The sequence below is a fragment of the Prionailurus viverrinus genome, chromosome B2 (assembly GCF_022837055.1).
Source record: "Prionailurus viverrinus isolate Anna chromosome B2, UM_Priviv_1.0, whole genome shotgun sequence".
NCBI classification, from domain to species: domain Eukaryota; kingdom Metazoa; phylum Chordata; class Mammalia; order Carnivora; family Felidae; genus Prionailurus; species Prionailurus viverrinus.
This window is the reverse complement of record NC_062565.1, coordinates 84,654,191-84,659,773: the sequence shown is the minus strand read 5'-3', so window position 1 is coordinate 84,659,773 and position 5,583 is coordinate 84,654,191. Positions and strand designations below refer to the sequence as shown.

General features: G+C 35.4%; 1 pseudogene; it reads left to right on the top strand.

The window, feature by feature from the left end:
* Positions 1 to 2,000: 2,000 nt before the first annotated feature.
* Positions 2,001 to 2,404, top strand: LOC125166069 (40S ribosomal protein S24-like; annotated as a pseudogene).
* Positions 2,405 to 5,583: the final 3,179 nt, after the last annotated feature.

Here is a 5,583-nt window from a genome sequence, read left to right as displayed (position 1 = left end):
ATCATGCAAATTTTATGTCGAATCATACATCCCTGAATATCATAAGCTAAAAAGACACATAAAAACAATAGAAATTTATTTGTGTGGGAATTTATCCTTTTTAATGACTCTGTTTTTTTTCTTTTTTCTTTTTTTTTAATATATGAAATTTATTATCCAATTGGTTTCCATATAACACCCAGTGCTCATCCCAAAAGATGCCTTCAATACCCCTCACCTACCCTCCCCTCCCTCCCACCCCCCATCAACCCTCAGTTTGTTGTCAGTTTTTAAGAGTCTCTTATGTTTTGGCTCTTTCCCACTCTAACCTCTTTGTTTTTTTTTCCTTCCCCTCCCCCATGGGTTCCTGTTAAGTTTCTCAGGATCCACATAAGAGTGAAAACATACGGTATCTGTCTTTCTCTGTATGACTTATTTCACTTAGCATAACACTCTCCAGTTCCATCCACGTGGCTACAAAAGGCCATATTTCATTCTTTCTCACTGCCACATAATATTCCATTGTGTATATAAACCACAATTTCTTTATCCATTCATCAGTTGATGGACATTTAGGGCTCTTTCCATAATTTAGCTATTGTTGAGAGTGCTGCTATAAACATTGGGTACAAGTGCCCCTATGCATCAGTACTCCTGTATCCCTTGGGTAAATTCCTAGCAGTGCTACTGCTGGGTCATAGGGTAGGTCTATTTTTAATTTTTTGAGGAACCTCCACACTGTTTTCCAGAGTGGCTGCACCAGTTTGCATTCCCACCAAAAGTGCAAGAGGGTTCCCGTTTTTCCACATCCTCTCCAGCATCTATAGTCTCCTGATTTGTTCATTTTGGCCACTCTGACTGGCGTGAGATGACTCGTTTTTTCTAATTCATTCTGTGAGGCTATAATGGACAAATACTTGTTCTTTTGTCAAATAATGATTGCACATGTTATTTGAAACCATGTGAAAAAAAAAACAAATAATCCCTGAGTATTGCAGACTTTTTTGATGTATTAGAAATGTGTCTTAACAATTACAAGAGGCAGATAATCTCAAGAATAGATGTCAAGAGAGAGAGAGAGAAAAGATAATTTTAACAAGTATCATCTGATTCCTAAATAACAAATGAACAACAGGGCTCAGAATATTTTTTAGATGATAAGAAAATCTCAAGAGTCAAGAATAGCTAGTTGAAAAAATGTAAGGACTCAGGCTAACCCAATTAAATATCTTTTGATAACAATGCTCAGTATTATATTCTGTAAAACATTAAAAGTAAATACCATAGGTAAAAGATATTCATAAATAAAGAGGAAAGATGAGAATTGCATACTGAGAGGAAGGACAGTATTTAAACAGTTATAATTATTAGGTAGTAGAATGATCTAGTTTAAAAATCAACATCTGAAATTCTTATATGATATCCATACTTCTGTTCTTTTCTCAAATACTGTTAGATTAATGTTGACTTATTGCCAATATATTTTCCTGCAAGTTGACATAAATGTATGGGTTACAGACTGTAGGGAACTCAAAGAGTATTACTTCTTGATGGTCATTGGTGTCTAGCTGATTTATTTTTGAACAGTCAGCTACGTCTATCCTGATGGCATGTGCTATAATGATCAATGTGAATGAGATGTATTTCCTGACCGAGCCAATATAAAAAGCATGAAAGTGAAACATTGCAGAAGCGTAAAGTCATTTTTACTTCTGTTTGGAAAAAAACATACTTTACTGCCTTTGACCTTTTAGTGTTTTCTTGTGGTTAGCCATCACATCATCCAATTCTATAAAAAATAATCACTTCCAAAGTGGCATAAAATAAACTAAGATCCCGGGTACAGTATGAAAGCTCTGAATGAAGTAACAGTCAGTGTAGAACAGAAAGGGCAAATGTGCAAATCATCAAGTACAATGTATTTTTGGTTAAAGCTTTCATTATGTCAAGACTTTAAATATATGATTGGTCTGCGAATAGTAGTTCTTTCCTTTCTGGCTGCTTGAAGCTCGGCTGCGATCATGAACAACAGAGTAACCGCCTGGACCAGGACGTTCATGCCAGTTGACTACTTCAGCAGAAACAAATGGTCCTTGATGCTCTTCACCTTAGAAAGGCAACAGTACCTAAGACAGAAATTCAGGAAGAAATAGCCAAAATGTACAAGACCACACTGAATGTCATCTTTGTATATGGATTCAAAACCTATTTTGGCGGTGGCAAAACAATGGGCTTTGCTATGATTTACGATTCCTTGAATTATGAAAAGAAAAAATGAACCCAAACATAGGTCTGTATGAGATGACATGGTCTGTATGAGAATAAAACAACCTCAAGAAAACAGCAAAAGGAATACAAGAACAGAATGAAGAAAGTCAGGGGGACTGCCCAAGCCAATGTTGGTGCCAGCAAAAAAACGGAGTAAAGATTCTGCAGTGACTTTGTCTCTGGTGATTGTGCAGATTTTTCATGAGTGGATTAATAAACTAAGAACTTTTATGTGGAAAAAAAGAGATTTTAAGTATATTTTAAAATGCACTCTAATAATTCCTATCATAAGATTTCTGAGGTTTTATTATTGTCATGCAGGATTTTTGGATTTGAATCCAAATATCCACCTAACGTTATTAAATATAGCATAGGGTCCAGTTTAATATAGACAATTATGCAAAGGTAGAATTCAAAGGACAGTAATCTTTATTTATTTCCTAATTATTTTTATTATAACTATATCATATATATTTATATGTATATTTATATATTGTATAAATATTTATATTGTATATAAATCTCACATAGTGCTATTTTATAAAGGAAAGACTGGGTTGATTAAGATGCTTACGTAAGGTCAAATACTAATAAATGGCTTAGTAATGTCTTTCTGATTCCTGAATCCTATCTACCCTATATACAATATTTATGCATAAGTGTGCATACATATACACACACATACATGTATATTTCCTCCAAAATTGTCCAGTCAATAGCTTTCAGTGTAAAACCATGCTGGTTCATCTAATCAACCCACCTTGGTTTTGGCTTAGGAAACTGAAGGTCAAAGAGATTGTGTGAGTGGACCAAAGTCAATGAATGAATTGTTCTGAAAACCAGAATCTAAGACATGTCTCTTGATCTTTCTCGAGGGCACTTTCCATTATATGATGCTGTTTCTATATCTTTACCATAATTTTTTGCCTATTCAACGTAAAATTTTTTCGTGTGATTTTACTGAGGCATGAAAATACAAAGCATTTACCATTTGGTAGCATTAATAATGACTCCAAATATTTATGGTTTAGTGGTTCTCAATCTTAGTTGTGCTCAAAAATCATTCACTGTAATGTAATTATTCTAATACACATGGTTAAGCATCACCCTTGAGGATTCTGAATTAGTTGGTTTAGATCGAGGCTCTGGAATCTGTATTTTAATAAAGTGCTACAAATATTGCCAAAAACACAGTAATGACAGCAATAATCATACCTAACACATAATCATATAATAAAGCTTTCAAATAAAGTGTCCACCATTGTCAAAACCCTTTCAACATATTAACTCATTTATTCCTCAGAACAGTCTCATCGTTCAGGTACGATAATTAATGCAATATCAGATGAGGAAACTGAGACAGTTTAGGTGGCTGTCACCAAGTCACATCGCCAGAGAGTGGAGAAGCTAAAATTAACCATCGCTGTTATGGAGCTCTGGATCTTAAATGGTTTTATGTTCTTTCTCAATCTCACTGCATCTTTTCATGAGGAGAGGGGGAAAAACATTTTACATAGATGGAATCTTAACACTACATTTATTCACATATTAGTGAAAAAAAAACTTCTGAGAAATGAAATGTATTTTTTTCTAGTCATCCAACTAGTGAGAGACCTGATGCTACTCCCAATTGAGCATTCTTTCTCCCGAAACATTACCTTTCCATCATAGCAATTTTGCTCTCCTCTAATTATATTTAGTGTAAGGACTGTATTATTCATAATTATTAGTTGAAAGCAACAGAAGCAATTTTTAGTTCCACAAGGCCAAAGAGTTGATCAAAAGCACACTGGAAAGCTCACAGAATTGCTAGAAAGGTAGCTCAATGCTCAAGTTCCAGGACCAATGGCCCCAAAACATTCCTTGAACTGGCCTGGGGCAGCTTGTACCAGCTGCCAAGAACTCCACCTGACTGCAACCAAAACTCCACCAGCGCTGATTATCAGTTGTGGGAGCAGAAGTTAGAACTGTAACCACTAGCATTGCTAGAAATCCAATGTTAATTAAATGAACTCTGCACGGGGTGTACTTAACACCCAAGTGGACTACTGCCAAATGAAGCTTCACTTGGGCAAGTACAATTGTTGGAATCTTAAATCATGATCCCATGTTGCACTGCAAAGGAAAGTGAGAATGTTCTTTTCCTGGCTTCTACACTGGGGAGGTGGGACTCCTAAAGCAAGCAAAACACGGCTAGTTTGTTTAAAAGTTATTGGAAAGCCAGAAAAATATGGAGAGTTCAGAAAGGGATTGCATGCAGACAGATATTTGAAATCTAAAATCTTGGAATATTAGCAAGATGAAGAATATGCAGTTAGGAGCATCCCTTAAAATAAATTTAAATCATACAGTTCAATAAAAGACCAAGGGATTTGTTTTCCAATTTTGCATCTTGGGTTGGAATGGTTTTGATAGTTTATGGTATATTGAAAAATTAAATGTGGGAGAAAGACCTAGATTTCAATACTACTTCCATTCATTGCTAATAGTCCTGGGTAAATTTTTCAAAAAGCCACGTCTCTATCAGGGAAATAAAAATAATAATTATTTCCCAGGGTTACATGAGGATTAAAGGAAAAAGTGCAAGTAAAATTCTTGACACCTAACTCTTAGTCCACTTTCTCTATCTCCTTTGGAAAATGTTTGAAATATATTGGAAACACTTTAAAACCAATATGATTAACAAACACATATATGCCAATTACTGTGTTCATGACCTTCCAGATGGACTTGACTACTATGCCTTTTATGACCCACAGTATCAAAGAAAAGACCTTTTTCATAGCTCTTAAGTTGCCATTGTTCTTTTGTTTTTAATGTCTCTATTACTCTGTTTTGCTAGATCCTGTATACCTTGAAGGCAGGGACAAACTGTGAGATGGAAACAGATGATTGCCTAACAAAACACACAGTTTTCCTTTTCTACTAATTAATAAAATCCTGGTGCTATTCATTGGGATAATGAGCCCCACTGAAAGCCTACAATGTACAGAACCTTCTAAAGCTTTACTATACCATGTGACTAAGTTCCGAGAAAAGTGTGCAACTGTTGGAAAACTATGTTAAAAGGACAGATTACTTTTATATTTTCTTTCTCCTTCTGTCTTCCTGCCCCTTGGGCCAAGTACATAATAGCTGAAGCTCCAGCAGCCATCTCGACCCAGGAGGTAACCTTGAGAATGAAGATCACATGAGGCAGGGAAGAGAAGGTGAATCAAGGAACATGATAATTTTGTATAGCAGCAGTATCAGCACTGCACTGCCTTGCTCTGGACTTCTTACATATGAGAGAATTAATATTTGTGTCTTTTTAAACTTTATGAATCAAATCTCCAA